At 33.9% G+C, this 27,637-nt stretch overlaps 1 long non-coding RNA gene across 1 annotated transcript; it reads right to left on the minus strand.

Moving 5' to 3' along the window:
- Window positions 1-4,678: 4,678 nt before the first annotated feature.
- On the minus strand, window positions 4,679-22,689 carry LOC116560958. Its single transcript, XR_004273231.1, has 3 exons — window positions 22,676-22,689; window positions 15,719-15,722; window positions 4,679-4,780 (listed from the first exon to the last, which is right to left on the minus strand). It is a non-coding gene; the product is annotated as an uncharacterized LOC116560958 (long non-coding RNA).
- Window positions 22,690-27,637: the final 4,948 nt, after the last annotated feature.

Consider the following 27,637-nt stretch of genomic DNA (forward strand, 5'->3'; position numbering starts at 1 on the left):
ACTTCTTTCCTTTTTCTTGTATTATTTTTTGTTTATTTCCTCAATTTGGACTTTAACTTTCTCTGGTGCCTCCTTAATTAGCTCAATAACTGACCTTCTGCATTCTTTTGCAGATAAATCAGGGATTTCTTCTTGGTTTAGATCCATTGCTGATGAGCTAGTGTGACTTTTTTTTTGGTGGGTGGGGGGGTGGGGGAGGGTGGTTAAAGAATTTGTCTTGTCATATTACCAGATCTGTTTTTCTGGTTCCTTCTCATTTGGGCAGGCTATGTCAGAGGAAAGGTCTAGGATTCAAGGCTGCTGTTCAGACAGATTATTTGGTACTCTCATAGTACTCTCCCATTTTTCCTAGGGATGTGAGAGCTGAGCTATAGTGATTATTATCTCCTCTGGATCTAGCCACCCAGCAGGCCTACCAGGCCCCTCACTGGTACTATTCAGTGTCTGCACAGAGTCCTGTGATGTGAACCATCTGCAGGCCTCTCAGCTGTTGTTTACCAGCACCTCCTCCAACGGAGGTGGCAGGGATGTGAAATGGACTGTATGAGGGTCCTTAGTTTTGGTTGTTTAATGCACTATTTTTGTGCTCATTGGCCTCCTGCCACAAGGTGGCGCTTTCAAGGGAGCAACAGCCATGGTAGTATAGGCAGGATCAGGTGATGGGTGGTGCCCTAGAACTCCCAAGAGAATATGCCCTTTGTCTTCAGCTACCAAGATGGGTAAGGAAGAACCCTCAGGTGGAGGCAGAGCTAGTCATAACTGAGCTCAGACTCTCCTTGGTTGGGTCTTGCTGCTGTGGGGCATAGGGTGTGGTTCCCAGGTCAATGGAGTTATGTTCCCAGGAGGATTATGGCTGCCTCGAATGTGTTATACAGGTTGTCAGGGAAGTGGAGGAAAGCCAGTAGTCACAGGCCTCACCCAGCTCCCAAGCAATGCAAAGGGCTGGTCTCACACCCATCGTGTCCCCTTCAATGGCACTGAGTTTGTTTCCAGGAAGTGGACAAGCAAGGCTGAGAACTTGTCTCAGGCTACTAGCCTCCCAGTTGCAAAAGTTGCAAAAGGTGCATCCCCACCTGTGGAATCAGCACACTGGATTCATGCCTTTTCCCAATTTCTGGCGAGAATACTTTGCATATGGTTGGGACTGTTACAGCATTCAGCTGGAGCTTTCCTTCTCCATGTGGCGTTTCCCCAGTGCCTCTAGCCATCCTCTCTAAGGGCCCTTGTGAGTCAGGGCAGAAATGGCTTGCTAGGCGACCCAGCAAGCCTACAGGGTTTTCCCACTCCTTCCTCTACCCCTGTATTTCGCTCAGCTCTCTAAATTGATTCCACTCCAGATAAGGTCAGAATTTTCTCCTATAATCAAGACCTTCCTGTTCCCTAGTGAAGGTGAGTGTTCAGGGGCAGACAATCTCTCTTTCCCACTTTCGCAGCTTGGACACTCACAGTATTTGGGGTGTCTCCTAGGTCCTGGAGGAGCAATTTGCTTCCTTTAGAAGGTCTGTGGGTTCTCTTGGCTTTCTTGGTTTATTCCTGCAGTAGCTCTGGAGGAAAACCTTACAATGCAATTCTCTACACACTGCTCTGTCTAAGTGGGAGCTACAATATAGTCCTGCCTCCTGTCTGCCATGATTCCCTTCAAAAGTAGCTTCATATATATACATGGAGAGTGAGAGGGCACTTTATGTTTATTCATATATACCTGCTTAAATTAATTTTAAAAGTATTATTAAATGGAAAATATAAATAGACTAAAAAATTTTTATATAGAAAGCTGTGCTACATTAGTTGAATAATAGCTTAGGAAAAAACTGTGAATTATTAAATCAACTGACTAGAAAGTATTTGATGTATTATTTTATATCATTGACCCTTTAAAATTTACTTCATTTTCTTTTTGAGTTATTCTAAATTGAAATAGAAAAGGTAATATTTGCCTTTGCTTTGAAAAAAATATATACTTAGTGTGTTTTATTGGCACCAAAATTTATATCTGAAATGAAATTTAACTTTTTGAGGTTTTAAATGAATAATACTGATTTTTAAGATGTGTGTGATTATTCTATTTAAATGGAAATTGAAGAAGATACTATTGTTATTTTTACATTAAAATCTACAGTTGTTGATGTTTTATTTTACAAAGTGATAATATTAGAGTTATATTATTTTTGTTAGTATTTTTCAAAGTTATTATATAGTATAACTGAAAATATGATTGTTCTGAAAGTATTTACCTGAAGGAAAAAATAGTACTGAGATTTTAAGCACTATTTTAATAAAATATTTCTGACAGCCTTCAGAGTAGAAATAATCAAAACATAAATGTTTGTGTTTTTTTAAAACAAAATGTAATTTATCAAAGCAGAAAAATATTAAGTTGTCTTAAGATCTGGAATAGTTATTAGGTCAGCCAGTCTTCACTGCCATTTGAATGAAAGTTCAAATCTATCAAGAGAAACTGTCATTCAAAAGATATCTTTGTCAGTCACTTATGTCTTTGCCCAAGAACATAAAACTTTCAGGCATTGGAAGTAGTTATAATTTCCAGTATGAGATATATTGATGAAGATTTACCAGGCTAAGATAAGATAGTCTCATTCTGTGTTCAAATTATGATTTTGGGGAAAATATATTCAGTATCTGTGGCAATGTGATTTTAGTGGCAATTAATGAGTGCCTTTCTTTATATGTCGCTCATGACTTTGGTTGTCATGAGTCAGCCTCTGAGAGTTAGACTCCATGATAGAGATTGTAACAATTCACAATTATTCTCTAACTCTTGATAAATATGTAGATATATTACGAATCCCAGTCTCATAGCCCCAACATGTAGGGGGGCCAAGAGATTGATCTTTGCCATCTTTGCCAATGAAATGTGAATGGTGGTGAGAAGAGGCATTCCTAGGGCCTTAGGCAGATAAAAGCCGGTGTGTCCTTTCTACACTGTCTTTTTCTAGGAATTCCAGACACACAACACAAATAATAAAAGTATTGAACATTTTTATCATAATTTAAAATTTTTACAGATATACACAAAAAATTATATAATTATTTATAATCTGGTGGAATTCCAATAGTAATTTCTCATAGTTCATTGTTTTTCTTCACCTATTAAATCAGTTTTTCTTCTCTGTTTATCATATATCTCTTGAATATGATTTCAGCAATCCTCTATGAATGTTTCTATCGCTATTAAAACATACTTTAAATTATATAACAATACAAGCTGGGCATGGTGGCTCATGCCTATAATCCCAGCACTTTGGGAGGCTGAAGCAGGTGGATCATCTGAGGTCAATAGTTGGAGACCAGCCTGGCCAACATGGTGAAAACCCATCTCTACTAAAAATAGAAAAATTAGCTTGACTTGGTGGTGCATGCCTGTAATTCTAGCTACTTGGGAGCCTGAGGCAGGAGTATCACTTGAACCCAGGAAACGGAGGTTGTAGTGAGCTGAGATTTCGCCACTGCACTCCCACCTAGGCAACAGAATGAGACTCCATCTCAGAAAAAAAAAAAGGAAAAATTATATGACAATACAAAGTCAAATGAAAATTACATAAAAATTACAATTTACTTTTTAAAATAATCTATATAATTTGAATACAACCACCCTTGAAGTCTGTTTTAATTTGTTTCATGAATCACTACATATGACTCATGTATATCTAACATACCATCTTTTTAAAAGCTTTTTAAGCTGTTTTTTTTTTTTTTTTTTTTGACTTTAACTCTAGGTTTCAATTCTCTGAATTTGATTGTCCTTTTGATCTCTGTTTACATTGTCAGGGCATGCATTTACTTGTTCGGGAGTATTCTGCCAAAATGTATGTTTATCTACTGAACTTATTTTTAATTTCGAAATTTTTCTAAGACATGCATTTTTATTTTTTTCAGGCACTATGAAGTAATGAGAAATACTAATGTATTTTTCATGATGTAAGCACTAATATTTTACCATAGTTATCCGTTGGGATTTTCTCACTTAGGTCACAGTATTAAAATTGTCTAAATAGTAAAAGTACATGTTCCTTTGAACATGGCCAGAAAATGAAAAGAAATATTACTTCAAGTTGGTTCTTCATGTAGGTTAACTTACAATTCATACATGAAGTAGGTTTAACTTGTAATCTATCTTCCGTAAGAACTATTCTGACCCTGCTTACAGTCTCTACTTGTCTTTTTTTCCTATTTAGGTCATATTTTTGTCTCAATATCATCCCCATCAATTTATATCTGAGTGAAATATTGTGATATTAGAGTTGCAATAACAATAGATATTTCTTACTAGATATCTAAAATCTTCCAAAATTCAAATATTAAAAAAGAAATGTTCTAGAATTATATTTTTGTAAATAGCTAATAACTTCAATAAATATTTCTGAATACCTAATATGCCAAGATTCTGTGCTATAAAATAATAGTCATAATAAGAGTAAAAACTTTACATCCACAGTAATAGTTCTTCTAATAAGGAAAAGGACTACATAACTCCACGTTTCTTCAGTTAATATAGGAAAAGTAGTATCAGCAAGGCAAGATGAATGTCCATCTATTCTACCAATGTAAAAACTGAGGAATAGCAATGGCACTTTGGGGATTTTGGCTCCACTGGAAAGTCTGTATCTCCTTTAACCAGGAATGGTGTCTCAAGGTTTTGTGAATAACAACATTGGTGGGAATGGAAACTAGTATAACTGCTATGGAAAACAGTATGGAGATTTCTCAGAAAACTAAAATTAGAATTACTATTTGATCTAGCAATCATACTACTGCGTATCTTCCCAAAGGAAAAGAAAGCAATACATAAAAGGGATACGTGCACTCACATGTTTATTGTAGCAGTACTCACAATAGCAAAGATGTGAATTCAGTGTCCAACAGTGAATTAATGGATAGAGTAATATATATGACATTATGTTGTTTGAAAAATTGAATTTGCTTTTAAAAGCACACAAACAAAAATCACACAGAATTTCTTCTTAACATTATTTCTCCCAAGAATGACCAATAAAATGCAGCCAAATAAAACCAATCCGTATTGTCTACATTTCCACAAGAACTCTCTGAGGTCCAATAATATTTTATTTTTCTAGTTCTTCCTTTCTTGCTGGCTTCCCCCACAGAGTGAGATGTGGGTGAGTAAAATTCAGACACACTTTTACTCTTCTTTGCTTTACTCCAAAATTAGCTACCGAAATATTTATCACATAATCCTGATTGGTTATTAGCTAGTAACCAAGACACAGGAGAGACAAAATGATATTTCTTTGGCTGAAATCAACATTAAATGGATGAGGTTATATACATTAAAATTGTGTGTGTGTACACATGTATATATATATATATTTTTTTCTTTGTTTTCTCCATACTATAAAGAAAAATGCCCTAGAAAAGATCAAAAAGCTTCATAACACTGGAAATAAGTAATTTTATTGTTTGACATTCTGTTTTTTACAGGTCAGTTCCATGAATAGAAGTTTGCCTTATTTGAACATGTTTCTTTGGTTCTAATCCAAAATGGAAAAAAATGCAAATTCACATCTGGCACAATTGAAACAGGAGACTAAATACTGAACTATAGAAAGTTAAACCATCATAATGATGAGAAATATCTTAAATCAAGTTTTGTTTTGTTTTTTTTGTTTTGTTTTGTTTTATTTTGTTTTTCCTGTATCTCACTGTTTTTCTCTTTTCAACTTTGGCAAACACCAAAGTATAAAACTTTTTAGCTTACAATTTCCAACTTATTATCCCACATCAAATATTGTCATCAGAGTGAAAACATCAAGCCCCTGTTTCCTCCTAAATTTAGTCATATAATTTAACTTCAAGAATCTTTCATAATTCTAATCAACCAAGACTATACTCTTCAGAATGTTATTCTGTTCTGTCTTGCAGCATATTGCAGCCTAATATTATCTTCCATTTCTTTGGACCATAGGAACTGTTTCTGTAACCTTTATCTGAGATTTTACAGATCTTCAAATAGTTATATACAAAACAAACACTTATTGTGGTACATCATTTGAGAATATGGGCTGAATTTTTCAGCCCTTCTATGGTCAGGTTTTTGCACTGTGATTCATCAAAAAAGGAAACTATGCTTTTGTACAATTTGTGGCAAGTCTTGTGTCTTGCATTATTCAATGAAAAAGGAACAAACATGATGTGAGAAGATGCTTGAAAAAATGTTTGTGTATTTCTACTTCATCTAATGAAGAACCAGCCACCATCATGAGAACATGTCCAGGCAACCCTGCTGGGAAGATATGAGAGACATATGGAGGAAACGTAGTTGCCTGAGGTAAAGCCATCCTCACCTCGACAGCTGCCTCTAGCCAACCCAATAGCATTCCTAAAATCATGTAAGGTAAGATCAGCTGAATCAAGCACACATCAGTAGAATTATATAAACAACCTCTATACTCGAGGAAATCACAAATTTTGGGTAATATATTACTTGTAAATAATGGAATAAAACATTCATAACACAATGGGTAAAGGATGTGCCTCACATTTCACAAAGACTAATTATTTTGTGCTTAAAAAGGAAGGGGGCAAAGTATAACATCTGTTCCATCTTTGTCATGTGTTAAATTTAATTCATAACATCTGTCCTTTCTATCAAAAATTGATGATTTGGGAGTACCAATGTGATAAACACAAGATACGTGTTAGTATTAAATTTGCTTATTTTCTTTTAATAATTTGATGTTCATATGTAGGGTTTTCCAGGTAAATTTATTTTGCATTCACCAGGATTGATATTTGTCGTAAAAAGTAATGATAAAGAATGTTTTAAGAGAGTACAGAAATAGCTCTTCTCAAGTCTTCCAACTCTTTTTTAACTTTTGCTAACTAATATGCATGAGCTATCTCCTGACTTCCACTCTTTCCTTTTCATCCCTGATGCTTCTTATGCCAACATTACCTAATAGTTCTAATCAAACCAACTGCCAATCAGATCATTCCTGGCCCTTTTGATTTGTGTTTTCTGTGTATATTTGCAGTACAACTTTATGTTCTGGTATGTACTAAACATACCCAAAAAGTAAACTCATTTAGCTCTCTTCACAAAAATTGAACTACATATTTTACTTCTGGAGAAACATAATTAAATCATTCCTTCAAAGCTTAATTCTCCAAATCTGCCAACAGGCACATCTTATTAATGCTGGTTATGTCACTCTGTGACATTGAAGTGAGACTGAAGTAAAAAAGTGATTTTTAAAAGTTTTTTAAGTTCTAAAATACCATACAAATAATAAAACCTCCACTGTGATGAAAATAAAACCCTCCTTAAAAAATCTCTGTAATACCATGAATTATAAGTTAATGATTGTGGTTGTAATAATTTGAAATAGGTTAAACAGAAAGTTGGCAAGTTTTTATTGATGTTGTGAATACAGTTATCAAAACGAATGAATAGAGATTTATTTAGTCAGGTAAATTCAGTTAACCAGACTTAACAGTTTCAATTTTCTTACCCATCATCATTAGATCAGAAGGGTCATTCATAAAAAGGAAAAATAACTAAAGGACTAGAAGGCACGTGACAAACACTAAGTAAATAGAATAAAATGACTGCTACCAAATTAATAACTATAAGGGATGCAACCTAGCATAGAAACAAAAGTCAAAGTTTTGAGAATTTATATTGAATTCTCTGTGTGTTACCTTGCAACCTAAAGAAAATGAATTTTTCGTCTTCTTTATGCTTTATTATATACCTTTGCAAAGGTAATATATCGCCTACCACACAGATACCTTAATATCACTGAACTTCTGGGTGCACTGCAGTAAAGTGTGGTCACCTAAAATAATATCACTTGAAACTTTGGTAAAGGAAAGAGAGTAAAAGCAAACCAAAACTTTTGAATTCTTTCCAAGGTAAAAAAACATATTTCCAAAATGGCCTGTGATAAGTTTATGAATGGGATTTGCTCTTGTGTTTACTTAGTGTTTATTGATTGTCCACACAGTGGAAAATAACATGCCTGAAATATTCATGTTGTATAATAAAATTTCACTAATATTTTCAAACAAAAATAAAAAATTTTTCAAAGAAATACATATACGCAAACATTAAATTTCATTTTATCATGTCTATGTTGTGTTTATATATGTTTCTTTAAAAATGTAGAATAAAAGAAAATTATAAATTGCACAGGTCTAAGACATAGGAATAATTTAAGATCAGCCAATGGTGAGAAAGCACATTTGTTTCCTACAAAGCATTTTTATTTACTTAATTTCTAAATTTCACTAATACTTTGAAAATTCTAAAGGCATTTAAGTAATGTGAAAAAAATCAAGCTAGCTCAATGGAGTAATAACAAAATATCTGTTCAATTAAAACATTTGAGTTCTTCAGGCCTTTTTATTTTTACTTTTGGAGTACTCATTAGTCTCTATGATATTAAAAAGAATTGTGTATTTTCCAGCTTATTCTTTTACATTTTTCACTTTCAGATGGAAAGGAGACATGCTCAACGTTAGTATTACTTATCTCTTCCAATACTTCTATGTGAGCTTTGGGTGAGTTGAGTTTTTGTTTTAACTGCAAAAAATTATAAACTGGTATGTTTCAATTATTTTACTTTTTACTATTTATTCATTTAAGCAGTTTCCTTGGAGTGTCATATTTTATTTCTATTCACTGCCAGCTGCAAAAACACTTGCTTCTTATGATAATCATAAAATGAACTGCTCAAGAAATGGGAAATGATATTGTTTCTTTCTTATTCTGATCTCCCATCAACAATTTACAATTTCAAAGCAACATTAGCTCAATATAGAAAGAAACAGCTGCTTAATTTACCTTAATTGTTAGGCAATATCTCATTTTCTATAGATAGCAAATTCAGCAGATTCTGGGGAGCATGTGTTTATTGTTCTTCCATTGCTCACAGGAAGTCATGCTCTATGCTTTACTCTCCTAAGACAAAGGTTCCAGAGAAATATGCTTTGCAAGTTTAAAACACAACCAGAGACTTTCCCCATCACTGGCTTTAGTCATTAGTTTGATCACATTGTGACAGATGACCTGGATTCAATCAACTGGAAAACAGAAAAAATTCTAGTTGACCTTGTAACATCACTGCTTTCAATGTATGATCATAATTTAAATAGCAATAGAGAAGGTTACCCTTATTGCATGTCTATAAACGTGTATCTGTGTCACTCACAATCTATTCTTAGTGAAATAGGGACTTTATCGAGCTTTAAAATCCCCTGAAATAACTAACTATACTGATAAATGCACCAAAGGAAAACTCTTCAACATTTCAAAATTACCTTTATTCTCCTCTGCAGGTAACATATCTTGTGATATGAGAGGTCAACACTGTTAGGGAAAGGTTGAAGAAATTGTTGTGATGCATTTTTTATTATTATTATTTAACCTATGGTTAAATTTGACTTACTAATGTTTTAATATCTTTATCTGTGTTAAGTAAATAATATTGTTATATAATTTTCTTTTCTTTTGTTGCTCTTGTCAGGTCCTTCTCAGCATTATAAGATGAGTTGCATAATAATAATCTCTCTTTTTATTTTCTCTAAAATAATTGTATAAAGTTGCAATGATCTGTTCCATGACTTTTTGGTAGCAATCACCCTTAAAACAATTACATTTTTTTTGGTGGGCAACTGTTTAAATGCTTAAAGAAGCAGATTAATGGTTTCAGGGTTGACTGATATTTTCAATTAGTACTTAAGTAAATTTTGACAAATTGTTTTCCTAAAATGTACTCATTTTTATTTGACATTTTATATATATTGCTATACATTTGTTGATATCCTGAATCATTTTATACCTTTGCCATCTTTTCTCTTGCATTATTAATTTGTCCCTGTTTTGCTTCTAAGCTTGTGTTTTTAAATATTGTTTTGAACATCCTAGGTATCTTGCATTTCCATATAAATTGTGGAATCAACTTGTCAATTCTTAAGGAAAGCTTGTTTGAGTTTTAATGGGATTGTGAAAAATCTACAGAAAAATTTGAGGGGGGCCAAATTTCTAAAAACATAGAGTCTTCTTATGTACATATGTAGTTCTATTTATCTTAGCAAGAATGTAAAGTTGCCACTCTACACATCTCTAAGTCAATAGATCATGGAAACTCAACAAAACCTAAACAAGATAAACACAGACAACATGAAATACAAAAAAGAAAAAAAAATCACAAAAAATGCAACAGAGTTAAGCAACTGCATAGCTTCAGGTAGACAGTCTATAGACCACTCTCATTTATGACGTCAATTGTTACGTTTAGCAGAATTTTCAAAATCACTCTCAGTTTCAATAATCTACTAGAATAAAACATAACTCAATAAAAGCTCTTATACTAATATTTATAGTTTCTTACAAGCAAATAATGGAGATTAAAATTAGCCAGGGAAAGAAGCACACAGAACGGAGTCCAAAAGAGTTTCAAATGTGGAGATTTCCAATTGTCCTCACCTTACAGTGTGAAAACAACATTACTTTCCTGGCATCAGGGTGTGACAATATGCATGAAATATGGCTACCAGGAAAATTCACCGAAATCTCAGTTTCCCAAATTTTGGGGGGGCTTCACATATAATCGTGATTGATTGTCCACATGGCTGTTCTTAGTTTCTACCCACTTTTTAGATCAATGAATAGAATATGACTGATTGTCCTCATCCTAAAGTTATTGTTGGTATCTCTGGAATGCTTATCCACTTACCAGACCTCTCCCATCATTCCCTCGACTCCTGGATATACTGTGGCCACCTTCAATGCTAAATCATGTTGTTAAACTGCCTGGTGACCCAAGGCCCACAGGGAAATAAGCAAACTCTTATAAGGCAAAGGTCAGACCTTTTTTGGGCAAGGTTAAATTCTTTCATAAGGAGTACATCATAATCAATTTATTTTAGAGAAATCAGGATTGATTTTTATTTTACTTATATTAAGTTCAGGGGCACAAGTGCAGGTTTGTTACATCTGTAAACTTGCATTATTAGAGTTTGTCGAACAGATTATTTTACCACCTAGGTAGTAAGTCTAGTACCCATTAGTTCTTTTTCCTGATCCCCTCCCTCCTCCCACCCTTCAGCCTCTGAAATGCTCCAGCATGTGTTATTCTCCTCTACGTGCCCATTTGTTCTTATCATTTGCCTCCCACTTATAAATTAAAACATGTGGTATTTGATTTTCTCTTCTGGTGTTATTTTGCTAAGGATAATGGCCTCTTGCTCCATACATGCAGCTGCAAAGGACATGATCTCATTCTTTCTTGTGACTGCATAGCATTTAATGATGTATATGTGCCACATTTTCTGTATCTAGTCTGTCACTGATGAGCATTTAGGTTGATTTCATGTCTTTGCTATTGCGAATAGTGCCACAATGAACATCCATGTTCATGTGGCTTTATAACAGAATGATCTCTATTCCTTTGGGCATATAACCAGTAACAGGATTGTCAGGTCAAATTGTATTTCCGTCTCTAGATCTTTTAGAAATCACAACATTGTCTTCCACGATGGCTGAACTAATTTACACTCCCACACAGTATACAAGTGTTTCCTTCTCTCCAGAATGTCACCAACATTTGTTATTTTTTGATTTTTTAATAATCGCCATTCTGACTGTGAGATGGTATCTCATTGTGGTTTTGATTTGTATTTCTCTAATAATCAGTGATGTTGTGCTTTTTTCATATACATAATCAACATTTTTTAAATGAATGATTATCAGAAAAACCTTTGAAGCACTAAGGTAAAGTAAATCTTTGTAAATAAAGTATTTATTGAAACAAACCATAACTCTGTGTTCACATATTACCTATTGCTACTTTTGTACTAAGGAACTAAGTGAGGGAAATAGAAAAGAGACACGTTTTGCCAAACCTAACTCAAAAAGAATCTTTTTTACAAATATGATTGCTATGTATCTTTCAAACTAAGCAAGGAACTCTTAGAACAAAGAAAACAATAATCTAAAAAAATGTTCAGCTTTATCAAAATTAAAAAAAATAGTGCTTTGAAAATCACTGTTAAAAAGTCAATCCACGAACTGAGAAAATAGTTTCAAGTATTTGATAAAGAACTTGTACTCAAATATGTAAACAACGATTATGACAAAAATTAAAAGATATATGACTAATAAAAAGTAGGCAATATTGTGAAGGAGATATTACACAAAGAAAAATGCAAGAAAACCCAAAAAGAAACCCCACAAGAAAAGGCCCAATGTCATCTGTTTTCAAGGAAATGAAAATTTAAAACTCATTAATATTGAATTTCATACCCACTTGGATGGCTATAATTATACAGGTTTACATCAATTTTCTTAATAATGTTGACAAACTGGCCCTCATATACATTGCTAATCGTAGTGTAAATTGTACAATCACGTAGGAAAAACTTCTGGCAGCATATTATAATGTTAAATAGGACTCAATGTGACCTAGCAATTGTACTTCTAGACATTCATCAAGAAAATATGTCCACAAAATGACTTGTACACCCATAATCACAGCAAATTTATTCATAGCTTCCTTACACTGGAACAAAGCAAATATTCATGAGAAAGAAAATATATGAACATATTTAGTTATATGACATTTTATAGAATACTACATATCCTATATTATATTAATTCAGTATTATTTAACAACAAGACAGAAAGTACTACTAATACATGCAAAAGCATTGATGGAAATCTCAGGCATTATATCACCATATTGAGCAAAAGAAGTGGGGCATGCAATATAATGCTTTATAATTCCATTTATATGAAGTTGTAGTACTGATAAAACTGATGTATGATCAAAATTTTCTAAAAAGATACTACATCTAGGAATAATTGAATGGAGAGGGGCAGGAGAATGCTTTCAGGAACTTTATGAAAGTGTTTTTTATATTTATAAGAATCATACTGTGCAGACGTATGCATTTGTTTAAATTATTCAAATAGAATGTTTTGAGATTTTGGCATTTTGCTGAATGTAAATTTTACCTAAACAAAATATAATCTATAAACATATTTAATTATAAACAATAAAGGTGCTTTTCATAGTGCTAGGTATTAGCTTTTCTGACACTACTTTCTGTGTAGTTGGACAATAGAGAAAGTATATTGAAGTAAACAGGAGCACAATTTCTCGATCTTTCCTCAGGCAAATATTTTTATACAGGATTTCCATGAGCCTTGAATGCCTTTCCTGCAATCTCTCCTTCCCTTTTCCTACTTTGTTAATTTTTTTTTCTAATATATCAATACCACCTGTCCTAACTCTCCCTTGAGTTATAAAATATCAAAACCCGTCTCAATAATCTACAAAACTTCGATTATTATATATTTCCATTTAATTATAATTTACTGTAAGCACTTGTTTACTTAATTTGTCTTTCCAGTATTCTATGGGCTTCTGAAAGTCTGGATCTTTAGCTCTTCTTTTCTGTCCTTTCCCTTTCTTAATTGAATATTCACAATTTTTCACTTTGTACTTGAGTCACACATTCTCTTCAAATCATATAAATAATTATTTTAACTAAGTTAAGAAAATAACATTATAAACAGAAACCAATATCTTATGTAATTATATAACTACCTTATTTCCTTCACTATATTTTATAATGTATTTTACCAGCATTTATTTAGAAATAAAGTGTCTGGTTTCCACACACATACACAAACATACACACACGTCCCCCCCACACACACATACATATTTATGCACATACAGTCTCTCTAGCTCACAAAATCAGTTTACAGAGTTAACAAATATCTATGTCCACATGTTGGGCTCAAACATAGAGTCCATTTAAGCAAGAATCTCTTATATCTCTCGTTGTTAGGTTTATCAAATAAAAACAAATCTGAACTTTGGACTTATGTAAGGAGAAACTTTATTCTAAAAGATTACTGCAATGAGGGAATGGCAACTATTGAATTAGGGGAGGTGAACTGTGGCAATAGAACCATCCATCCTCCAACTGTGAGACTATAAGTATTTCCAAGATCAGGCAGAGAAAACAGGCTAAAAAGAATCCTAGTGTGGGATTGGGTAGGTGATGTGATCAATTTTTTGACCAGACAATGGCTTTGTAGTCAGCGAATTCTTGGGGGGGCTTTCTGGAGGGGTTGTTTTATATTCTGATGCTGGCTTAGATCAAGAGTGGTCAAGTTCAGGGGCCTGGGGGAAGAAGAGAAGGCTGAGCAAAGTTTGGTCAAGTCAGCAGATATTTTGTCCAGATTGAACTAAGGCGTATCAACAGCTCAGCTAACTATTTATAAGACAAAGAACAGTAATTTGCAGGATGTGTGTCTGGCCTTGACATACATAAAAAAGGGACATAAGTAAATGCTATCTAAGTCATATGAAGAGGGTTGGTTCTTTGTGGTAAGCCACTGTGCAGAAGACAAAGGGTTGGGTGAGAAGTTTTCTCTCTTAACTATTGCTGCTTTCCAGAAACATGTTGCTTGGATTATATCTAACATTGTCCCATTTCCAATAATTTATTTAAACCAAAAATACCCAAGTAATCATGTTAATGTTACCCAAAGTAATATTTTTCATAACAAATATTATTTTTAATTTAAGAAAATAATTAAAAGTTTATTTCAAGATTCCTGTCTTTAACTTCATAATAAAGAAAGTTATGGGAGGTCATTGTTTTAGACTACTTCTTTACACTGGGCCTTAGCAGACTAAACTGAACCAGAGGACTAACCTTGTGCTACTTGCCAGGTAATCAAACTGAACTTCGAAATGGACCAATTTTTAAAACAGGAGATTCTAGTCAACTTGAGCGGCTGTAATAAGGAAATCTCCTTTGTTCTAATCCTATGAGAAAAGTAACCAAAACTGATGACTTGGCTTTTGTTGTTTGTGTCTCCTTTCTTCAGCTTTTTTCTGCCTGTAAAGCCAACTTCTGTTTGGATCACTGGAGTACTTGTTCTCTTTTATGGAGCGAGATGTTGCCCAATTCTGGAATCATGAATAAATGCCAATTAAGATTCCTTAAAACTAAATTTGCTGCAATTTCATATTTTGACTCATAATTCTTTCACAAACATATGGCAGTTTTTGAAAATAAAGTCTGTCATTGACTGTATAAAGTTATGCTGATGTGCAGGCATGTTTTTGACATGAGAAAAAATACAAGTACTTAGGAAGTAACGCACATGTAGCAAATGGTTTTCTTAAGTAGGTGATTTCTGAAAGATTTTCACAGTTTAAAATCCAAACTTACAGAAAATGGGTTTCACTTTTCAAAACACCATAAATAAACAGCATCTGTTACCTGTTAGTTTGTCATTATCAATAGCCAGATCAATATAAACTTTTTTAAAGTGTTATTACACTACAAACTGTGTAAAGGTGATAGTGAATAACATTTATATCTAAATACTAAAAAATGATAAAACTGGTTGATAAACACAGGAAGATTTCTAACAGGAAAACAGAATAAAATTGAAGAGGAACACTGACCCAAAACAGATATATGGGGACATTTAGAAATATTTTTTAAAACATATTGAAATATTCAACCTAGATTAAACAGCTTTCCTAAAAAATCCCAAATAAGGTGATTATTTCAGCAAGTTAAGGCACCCAAAGAAACATGTTGCCAAGTAAGTGGATCATCTTTAAATCATTTGGACATATTTTGAACCAGTTTAAGAAAAAAAATGTCAAATTACAAACAGAAGAATACTTTTAGCTTTTAAAACATTTCTAAGGACCCTACATTTCAAAATAGATGACCAAATGTTACAGCAACATTTTTCATTACCTATATTTTATATGCTGAAAAGGTAATAGTGGAAGGCAATTTAGGAGATAATGATCATGAACTGGAAGGGAATAAAAGAACCAAGAAAATGGACTTTAAAAACATATGCATCAGCAAGCTCATACAACTAGTAAGAAAGAATCCATTGACAGGAAGTCTATAGCAAAATTGGAAACTGGCAGTTTCTAAGAGGTAATAATAAGAGCAAAGAAAAACTATACCTATGGAAATAAAATATAAAAGAATCACTTGGTAGATTATTTGAATAAGGTGTGAACTTTTTAAGAAAATTAGTTACAGGGACAACTCAAAGATAAGTATGCAAGTACAATTCAAGAATTTCTAGAAATCATTGGGAGGACCAAAGTCAAAATAAATTGCACCTAGCACAGAATCTTTACCATTAAAGACACAGTAAGTAAAAGTTCATTCAGACATGGAGAAATAGGTTATCATCTTTGGAGATGGAAAAAAAAACAAAAGGAAAACTGGTTCATGACCATGCCACCCTGACCGCACTCAATCTCTCTTAGTCTCAGGAAAAAAAATATGATAAAATAAAATAAATAAATAAATAGCTAAGCAAAAATTCTCATTTTATTAGTTGTTTTACACTTTCTCTGTACTAAAATTTTATTATATATAGTATTAGATATATTGACCTAAAAGAAAAAAAGCTGACTCCAAATTAATACAAGTAAAGAATTTATTGGGATCAAGTTTGAAAATTGTTCAACTGAACAATCATAAGGATCATAAATTTGGAAAGGAGAGCTTTATTTCTCATAAAGGATAGCAGCCTGCAGGTTGGCCATCCAGCAAGCTGGGAAACACAGCCTCTGGTAGATGCCAGGAGCAAGCACTTCAGGAGAGGGAAGGAAAAGACAGAAATGTATGCTGACCAGGTTTGCTAAGTATACACATTCAAGAAACTATAGAAGTCATGAATATTTATAAAAGGAGAAACATGCAGGTAATTGAGCTTCATGCCTCTTCAAGTGTTACATGTTCAAAAGCTGACAGCATTAGCAGAATTCAAGGGTGGAATTTTCAGCCCTCTGACATCAAAAGGTGATGCAGAGAACACAAAATTTCTCACTGCACCTGCTCTTTGAGCCAGCCAAAACCAGTCCTGAGATGGTGGTCAGTTTTTAGGAATGAATGCCTTGTGAAACCAGTGAGCTGTCACATCCAAACTGCAGAGAAGGAGAGGGGACCCAGCCTCAGCCTTAGATGATTGGTTTAAGGCGATGAAGGAATGAATCATCTATTTCTTGTTTTCCAGAGCTGGTTTCTGCTCACTCCTTAGGAAACACTTCTGGTTAAAGGTTATTAAGAAAGGGGCAGGCCAATATATCCTGTCATGGTCAGAAACTCTGTTTTTAAGGTTGTTCTGGTATCTCCTTGAGCAAGAGATATTCCATCCAGTTGGTTGGGGGACTTAGAATTTTTTTTTTTTTTTTTTTTGAGACGGAGTTTTGCTCTCGTTACCCAGGCTGGAGTGCAATGGCGCGATCTCGGCTCACTGCAACCTCCGTCTCCTGGGTTCAGGCAATTCTCCTGCCTCAGCCTCCTGAGAAGCTGGGATTACAGGCACGTGCCACCATGCCCAGCTAATTTTTTGTATTTTTAGTAGAGACGGGGTTTCACCATGTTGACCAGGATGGTCTCGATCTCTTGACCTCGTGATCCACCCGCCTCGGCCTCCCAAAGTGCTGGGATTACAGGCGTGAGCCACCGCGCCTGGCCCAGAATTTTTTTTTTTTATTGCTCAATTGCAAACCAGGAGCATAAGCTCAGGTAACTCAGAATATACACTCTAATTGCAGCAGTTGAATGGAGGTTTTTACAGTAAAAGAAGAGGCAGTTCCTAAGTTATTTACCAGAATTTATATCACAATAACATAAGCTAATGATTGACTATACATATTTTTCCTATCACAAATTCGAGGATTATGAAGAAAATGGGTGAGGCAATTAGAAAGAAACAAAATGTCTTTAAACAGTTGATCCCAGGCTTGTGAGTGGGAGGAGTGGCTGAAGTCCCGTAGTCTTATCTCGCTGGGCCTGATGCATTTTGTAGACCTCACAGAACACAAATTGCTCTGAGGTGTTTTTCTTTTGTCAGATACAAGAAAACTACCTCTTACAAAGGAGGTATTCAACAACATATTTATCATCATTTGTTCTACAAAGAAATTGAGGGCTCACATCATGTGTTGTCCATTTAAACACTAATTTTAAGAACATTAAATGCTTGATGCAAAACTAAGATGGGTGTTCAGATAGTGATATGGTTTGGCTGTGTCCCCACCCAAATCTCATCTTGAATTGTAACTCTCATAATTCCCGTGTGCTTTGGGAGGAACCCCGAGGGAGATAATTGAATCACGGGGACAGTTTCCCCCATACTGTTCTCATGGTAGTAAATCTCACAAGAACTTAGGGGAAACCCCTTTCACTTGATTGTTATTATCTCTTGCCTGCCACCACAGAAGATGTGACTTTCACCTTCTACCATGATCGTGTGGCCTCCCCAGCCATGAGGAACTGTAAATCCATTAAACATCTTTTTCTTTATAAATTTACCCAATCTCAAGTATGTCTTTATCAGCATCATGAAATGAAATAATACAGATAGGTAGAGAATAAAATTTAAACTTACTTAAAAATTACTTCTTAGAATTAAATGCTGTGTGTGATAATTAACATTTTAGTTTTAATTAAACAAAAACAATAAATACCATTTGGCATTCTATCTATTTAATGTGTAAGGTTAAGGCATAAGAGAGAGCAAACATGTCAAGCTTGTTAAAGTGCAATACATATATATTTTCTTCCGTGTCTAACCAACTTTACAAATTCTGAGGACTACTGACATATAAGCAGCAAAGGAACTGATAATCAATTAGCAAGACAATTGGCCCTTAGATAATTAAAGAGTTGGCCTTAGGAGAAAACAAATCAATTGAACATGTAGTTCATAAAAAGGTGAAAACAACAAATAAGAGATAACACCAATGAAAATGTTTTATTATTTACATTGCTTCAACTTTCAAAAAACAGATCAATTCACATTAGAAACATAAAATATGAATAAAGATTTTAAAATATCACCAAAAAAAGTAAAATGTTCTTCATCTCCATTGCCACCAATCAAAATCCTCTCTTCAGTCCCCTTTTGCTTATGCTATTGCAACAAACCCTAGGGACACATTGGTATCCCTGAGACTAGCACTGAGCCTCTCAAATTCATTTTCTACCCCATAAGAATATTTCCAAATAGCAAATCTGAATTGTATCACCTTCTTGTTTCCCTAAATTGTCGTTAAACTACTTATATCAAAATAATGTAAGAGTATTTATTTAAAATAAATATTTCTGTTTTTCACTACAGACCTAAGGAATTGTAATCTCTGGGACAGGGGGCCCAGAAAATCATGTTGTTAGAAAGATTCCTAAGTGTTTCTTAAGCACAGAAATATTTGAGAATCTCTACCTTTGAGACAAATTTAAATATTTTGCTTCAACGTAATTTAACAGATCCTATAGTTTCTTTTCTTTTATTCTATCATGAAATCATCTTTATTGCATTAAATTTTATTGATATCTTTCAATTTTAAAATTGAAAGAATTTTCAATTTTATGTAAAATTTTTCTTCTTCCTGGAAAACATCCTGATCCTCTGCCCCCAACTGCCTTCACTTTTTCCCTTAGTTTGACTAACTACTATTTATGTGAACAATCAGACAAAAAATACTATCTTCTAGAATGTCTACTCTATCCAATAGATTTTCTGATTGGCTGCAGGTTGAAAACACTTGAGAACTTCAATAAATACTAATACCTGGATCCTAAAAGAAAAGATTGTGATTTAATGGATCTGGGTTACAGACACTGGTCATTGAGGTTACTGAAAGCATTCTGGGTTGCTCTGCATGCAGTCAGAATTGACAACCACAGCTATCTTCTACGTTTGAATTTCCTGCCTGATTGCTATCACTTATACTGATACTTTATACTTTCCCTTATCAAAACCCTTAGCTCACTTTATTGAAATTGCTTTGTGGCTATAAACTGCTGGGGATGGGATCCTTAAGACTGATAAGGTTAGGCTCTTTGTTCCATCCAAATCTCCTATGATTCCCAGTGTTGAATGTGGGGCTTTGTGGGAGGTGATTGGATCATGGGGGGATCATGACACTAAACCTTCATGAATGGTTTAGTGTCATGGTTTAGTGTCATCCCTTCAGTGATTAGTGAGTTCTTGCTCTGAGTTAACTCAAGATCTGGTTGTTTTAAAGTGAATGGCACCTCTTCTCTCTCTCTCATTCTGGCTCTCACCATGTGATATGCCAGCTCCCATTGCTTTCTGCCCTGGTTGGAAGCTTCCTGAGGCCCACACTAGAAAAAAAATGTTGGTACTGTGCTTCCTGTGTAGCTACAGATTCATGAGTCAAACTAAAACCTCATTTCTTTGTAAATTACCCAGCTTCAGCTATTTCTTTATAGTAATGCAAAAACTAACAAATGACTGTCTTAGAATCTCCTATCTATGTAACACTCAGTACAGAGAGACAGTTAAGAAGTAACTCAAGGAATATCTGCTGAATAGAATTAATAATTTTGACTAATCACAAAGCATTTTAAATGCTATTCTGATAGCCTTTGCCTTCTATACACTTGTTCTAGAGTATAAGATTCCAGGGCAGTTGTGATTTTAATACCATAAAAGCCTGGAACTATAAATGTTCAATGAATATTTAAGGAATAAAAAGAAAAGTAAAATACCATATAATTTGAAACAATGTTTAGAAAATTAAACAATTAAATCTCTTGAAGTAATCTAAACCATATAGGAACACATCTTTGGAAATTTATTTATGGGCTGATTAGCTTTTAATGACTAGGTATTTATTATTTGTTTATTAAATCTTGTCTGGGAAAACTGGTTTCTAAACGTGACTGAACATTTAAATCAATTGAGTAGATCTTTTTAAGTATAAATTCTTACAAAGTTTAATTCAAATTTTATTATTTGGGTCCAAGAAATGTAGTTTTGAAAAGTAAATAAAAACAAATTTTCCTTATTATTTCTATTTTGAACTACAAACCTGCTTTTTTGGAAAAGAAAAAATGGCCCAAGATGCTACATAGGAAAATTTGACGAGCGTAGTTGGAGTGCTTTTGTTTTGTTTTGCTTGGTTTTCTTTGTTTTGAGGCAGAGTCGTACTCTGTTGCCCAGGCTGGAGTACAGTGGCCTATCTCAGCTCAACGCAACCTCCAGCTCCCAGGTTCAAGTGATTCTCCTGCCTCAGACTCCCAAGTAACTGAGACTACAGATGCATGCCACCATGCCCAGCTAATTTTTGTATTTTTAGTAGAGACAGGGTTTCACCATGTTGGTCAGGCTGATCTTGAACTCTTGACTTCAAGTGATCTGCCTGTCTCAGCCTCCCAAACTGCTGAGATTACAGGCATGAGGCACCGTGTCCAGCATAGAGTGCTTATTTTATTTAAAGAGATGCTACGTTATTCCACTTAAATTGTTTCATAAATTTAATTTTTAAGTAACTTGTTTTTGATTTAACTTATCTTTGACTCTTCTGGCATTTTACTTCCTGCAATAAGTTTTAGAAATTTAAGAGATTTACAGCATCAAATCTTTAACATAATAGTTTTGTTTTGATGTCAAGTTTGCACATTTAAAAATTGTTAAAACTGGATCTGGATTCTTTAATCTTAGAAGTTGGCTACAGAAAAAAAGAAGAGAAATACTTTCTCACACAGGAAAACAAAGTCTCAAAGTTATGACAGTGCATTATATTTTCAGAGAACATTGAGATGTTCTTGAAACATGCAAAAAAATAAGAAATGATAGCTAATTAGTATCCAATGAATTCTATATGGCTATTGCCAGACAATATGATCAGGATTCTATTCAGGAAAATATTATGTATATATGTGTATGTGTATATGTGTGTGTGTTTGTAAGTGTGTGTGTACCCAATTCACATCTAGGTTGATTAAATAAGAACTTTAGATTTCTTTGTTCAAAGGACTAATTTATTTTATTAGGAGATAAGTAAATTCAGCTGTGAATGTTTTAGCATTTAATGACTTCCTGATTCAGAATGAATTCAGCAATAAAAGCTAATTAGAAGGGAAATGAATGCCTAAAATATCCCTCATGTGCATAAAAGTATAAAGATCATTAATTGAAATTAAAATTTAACAGTATACTAATGCACCATGACATAAAACTCCATCTGTTATACAGCATCACAAAAACAGAAAAAAATACATAGGGAATAGTTCATCTTTCTTAGGCTTTGACTGGATAATTGCTCATTAATAGGAATGTATTTTGATAAAACATGGTGTTGATAGTAAGAATTCCAACATATATTGTAGTAAAATTTCTTCTTTTTCCTCTTTAAGCTCAGTTCCTTTTCTTGAAAAAAATCTAGTTGGTGGCTGGGTGTGGTGGCTTATGCCTGTAATCCCAACATTTTGGGAATCCAAGGCAAGTGGACAACAAAATCAGGAGTTCAAGATCAGCCTGACCAACAGGGTGAAACCCTGTTTCTACTTAAAAAAAAAAAAATAGCTGGATGTGATGGCAAGCACCTGTAATCCTAGCTACTCAGGAGGCTGAGGCAAGAGAAGCATTTGAAACTGGGAGGCGGAGGTTGCAATAAGCCATGATCCTGTCATTACACACCAGCCTGGGCGATAGGATGAGACTCCCTCTCAAAAAAAAAGAAAAAAAACGTAAAAAAGAACTCTTGTTGGTAAAGTGTGACAAAAAATGCTGTTTCTTATGATGAAAAATAATGTTAATGCCATAAATTGCATGCCCCTCACATAACAATATAAACATATATGTTTGAACACATGTATATTTATATGCCTATGTGCTTGAACATATGTATAATTATATGCATGTAAATATATTTTATGTAAATTATGGGCATTCATTTTTGAAAATACAAATGAAATTTTAAAATGGTCAAGAAGAAAAGAATGACACTGTGTTTTTTGCATAGAAAGTTTATATAATTTAAATTAATAAACTTTCTATAGTTTTTGTAGTCAATATTCTTATATTTTCTAGATGCATAGCATAATCTGATATATATCTTTGTTTTTGTATTTGAAATATAAATATAATATGTGTTTTGGTTTGCCTGACTGCATGTAATACTCAAATGTACAGTGAGGATTTTATCTGCATATAAACTATTAAGGGAAAAATAATTATAACTAAAATCAATAAGAAATTGCTACAAGTTTTGCCACTACCATAAAGCACTCACATTACAACTACGTAAGGATAAAAAGTACTTTGCAACGCCATAGCTTTTAGTCATAAGCAAAGTATATGTTTTACCATATTCTGTTATATGAACTGACACATAGAAAACATTTCACAAAGTTGAAGAAAAAGAGTTTTAAAAGTTAGAAATAACTATATGAATAAGTATGTTAATATCAGTATTATTTAAAGCAGCAAAATAAAAAAATAAAAATAAAAATAAACAAATAAAAAAGAACCTAAACCAAAATAATAGGAACCTACTTAAATTTTCAGGCACAGGTAAACAATCATCTATATAATATCACATACAATAATATGCATCCATTTACAATACAAAATGTAAAATTCTGAAGTATGAGAAAAAAAACAATGTCATGTTGAATTTCATAAAACAATATTAAAGAAAATTACACTATGATTAGAAATTATATAAGTAATTATATTAATGTTGAAAAACCTTTTATATAGAATGCAATAAAATAGATTTTATGTGGGGCTCTATCTGTCTTTCCCTACTTGGGTTCCATTTTTTTTTCCCTAGCTACATTATTAAGTAATATTTAAAATGACTGCCAACTTTCACTCCCACCCAGCCCATATTTTTGGCCTTCCCTGATGTTGAAAGTGTAGTTACTTTTTTTTTTTTTGAAATGGAGTTTCGCTCTTGTTACCTAGGCTGGAGTGCGGTCTCGGCTCACCGCAACCTCCGCCTCCTGGGTTCATGCAATTCTCCTACCTCAGCCTCCTTAGTAGCTGGGACTACAGGCACGCACCACCATGCCCAGCTGATTTTTTTTGTATTTTTAGTTGAGACGGGGTTTCGCCATGTTGACCAGGATGGTCTCGATTGACCTCGTGATCCACCCGCCTCGGCCTCCCAAAGTGCTGGGATTACAGGCTTGAGCCACCGCACCCGGCCCGTTACTTTTTAAATATAGAATCCTGCTCCTTCTATTTTTTGCTCTGCCATTATCTGCTTTGGCTTTCTCAGGTATACAATCAAAAACACAGGTCCTGAGTGTTTTCTACGTGCAAGTAACATATTCTAGGCTCTCCAGATGATCCAGTCGTAGACTCTTTTGTTTCCATTGGACTTAAGAAAAAGTGCAGATATTTCCATACAAAGCACAGCTTCCTCCAAAGAAGCCCTCCTCTGACCTATATACCTTGATCCACCTTGTATATATTTTTGTATTCTTGACCTAACTGAAGTGTGTTAGAGTCAGATAACTGCTTCTAAAAACTTCCTTTATGAACCTGCACTAGAATTTAGCACCTTACTTTGGTATTGTACAAGAATGGTTTTCAGAAAGGCTTCATGGTACTCATCAGAACACATTGTAAGAAATTGATAACGCAAATAATTACGTGATTTTTCCTGGAACAGTAAGCCTTTAAACAACTTCTCGCATATAAATGAGTATTGCCTAAATTGCATAGTGTTTTGAAAGAAGCTAGGTCTTGTACAATATTTTAATTGGACTTTAACTCAAAAATATACTCTTTACAATTCATGTGTATGTATGCCAGAGAAAACATAGATTATCCATTATTAATCACAAGAATTATCATGAATTCTCAAAGTGGCATGATTGGAAACCATATATGATTAGGAACCCCATTTGTTATAGAAGGAAACCTAAGCTAGCCTGTCATAAACACAGAACATTAGCTATCAGGCACCATGAACTTATGTCTTTATTCTGACATGCACAAGTTGAGAAACAAGGGCAAATAAGATAATCTCTCCAAATTAAGTTTATCTAAAAATGTCTAATAATTACTGTTTTGTCTGTCTCAAAAATTTGTTAAGGTCATAATAGAAAAATATGTATAAAAATAATTTACAAATTTTAAATGGCTATACAATGGATGTTCCAGGATATACAACAATTGGTATTGATTGACAAATACTATGGAAAAAGAAAGCACATAGCTTAACAAACTTCCTGGTTTAATTTGTGGATTATGCTAGAAATACATCATTTACATGTAAACAATTTTAAAATTCTGTATGGTATTCAGCTGATGCTGCCCTTTTCCTAATGGTACGATGAGATTTGAGTGTCCTGCTCCCCATTCTAAATATGTTTCAAATCCTGACAACTGATTAACAGTCAGCATAACCTATTCAGTCTCTATTTTTAATTCTGTAAACACCCCAGCCTATATTTGGAAGATTTTGAGTGACACTATCAGATGTACTCTATTATAATTTCTATGACGGTTGTGTATTAGTCTGGCACATAAAACTAATTATCATAAGCAGGAACTACCTTGATTCTGTTATTCACACTTTTCCCCCAACACTTAGTACAATGTGCACATAAGTGGTTAATAAATGTCTGTGAATGCCTTTTTAAAGCTGATGATATAAATTAGCATGACAAGGAATTCTTTATCTTTAATTCTATGAATTTTTATAAACAGCAAAGCAATTTTAATGTAAATTAAACTTTCTTAACAGTATTAACTTAGTAGTAAAGTCTATAAATTATTTCACTAAGTCAAATTTAATTTTACTGAAATATTGTCTTGCAATACATTATGTATATGACAGATTGCACTAAATCTACACCCTATACCATATGACTTCTACCACATCTCACTAAAGAGGTGGAATCTGTTCCTCCATCCCTTCACTCATTATAACTTACATGGGCTGCTAGAATGTGTTGGAAGTGATTAGTGCACTGGTTCTAAGCTTAAGTAATAGAGGTTTTTGTATATTTTAGTTTACTTGATCATTCTCCTTTGTTTCAACATGAGACCATTGTCAGGTAAGCATGGTGGAGGAGGCCTAGTCACCCACAACAACCCAGGCAACAGCCAGATGACAGAGAGCCAATGGATACCGAAACACTAAATGTGTGTGGGAGCCCATTTGAGATCAGAACAGCTGTCTCAAAGTTCAACCTAAATTATCGACCTACTATCCAAATGTGCTACGTAAATACTTACTGTTTTAAGCTATTTCTTTTGGGATAATTCATTTAATGTAATGATTATATTACATAATATTTTTATATAGTTATTATAGTTATTGTGTTATATAGTATTATTGTAACACTAAATAACTGATGAAGAAACTCTACTGCTTACTTTGATTGCTCTTAAGAATCACTTAATGTTGTCTAGAGCAGCAGTCCCCTACCATTTTGGCACTGGGGATTGGTTTCCGGGAAGACAGTTTTTCCATGGGCCAAGGTCAGGGGATGGTTTGGGGATGATTCAAGCACCTTACATTTATTGTGCACTTTATTTCTGTTATTATTACCTTGTAATATGTAATGAAATAATTATAAAGCTCACCATATTGTAGAATCAGTGGGAGCCCTGCTCTTGTTTTCCTGCAACTAGACAGTCCCATCTGAGGGTGGTGGGAGACAGTGACAGATCATCAGGCATTCGATTCTCATAAGGATCACAAAACCTAGGTCCCTCGACACATGGTTCACAATAAGGTTCACACTCCTACGAAAATCTAGTGCTATCCCTGATCTGACAGAAGGCAAGACTCGGGCACTAAAGAATGTGAGCCTTGGGGAGCTGCTATAAATATCAATGAAGTTTCACTTACTCACCTGCCGCTCACCTCCTGCCATGTGGCCTGGTTCCTAACAGGCCATGGACCAGTACTGATAGGAGGCCTAGGGGTTGAGGACCCCAATTCAGACAGTCAAATAATATGTATAAGTATGAAATTTATTTAAATGCATGGTAAAAATTATCAAATATCTCAATATTCCAGGGGATTTAGAAATATACCCTGCAATAAAAATCATCTATTCTAAAAGTGAGATAATGAGCTACAGGGTAGCAGACAGTGTGAAATGAATATTCACATTTAAAAAAGAAATATATGCTGCTGAGTTACTGTTCATATTCTTGTTCAAGTTACTGACATTAATTCAACCTTTACTTTTCACTGCTGTGTTTGGTTTTACTGGGCACAGTTCAGTTCAAATAAATGTTCTTTGTGTGAATAACTATCAAGCATTCAACTAAAATGCTTTTTTATATTTGGACCAGAAAGACATTCAACTTTGTTCTTAGTAAATACTACTCAAAATCTATTTACAGTTTACTAGGTTGAGTACTTATTTATTTTCATTTTACTATATTAATGGGGACAACTACATCCTGGATGTTAGCACAGGTGGGGGAGGCTTGTACTCTTTACCCACTTCAGTTAGTATAATTTTTTTTCTACACTCCACTGATAGAATGATTTTCCTAAAGATTAAGTCTGATTATATTACTACCAAGTTCAAGAACCTCATCCTTTGTACCTTATGGTGTGTTTCTCCCTTAACCTTTCTGGATTTATTTACTTATTTTTACTTTTCTTCTTAAAACATTGAATTCTGCCTGCTTTATTTTTTTCTTTCACTGTCCACATCTCTCGACTTTTGGTCCCACAGACATCTCCTGAGACTTTATGCTAAGACGCTTTGCTCTCATCCATAAAGGAGAGCATTAAAGTTGTGCGAAAGCAGATGGATTAAGAAACAGCAGGGGAAGAAAAAATAGCTA

Source organism: Sapajus apella, unplaced genomic scaffold (assembly GCF_009761245.1).
Source record: "Sapajus apella isolate SASKATOON/1434 unplaced genomic scaffold, GSC_monkey_1.0 scaffold28, whole genome shotgun sequence".
NCBI classification, from domain to species: Eukaryota; Metazoa; Chordata; class Mammalia; order Primates; family Cebidae; genus Sapajus; species Sapajus apella.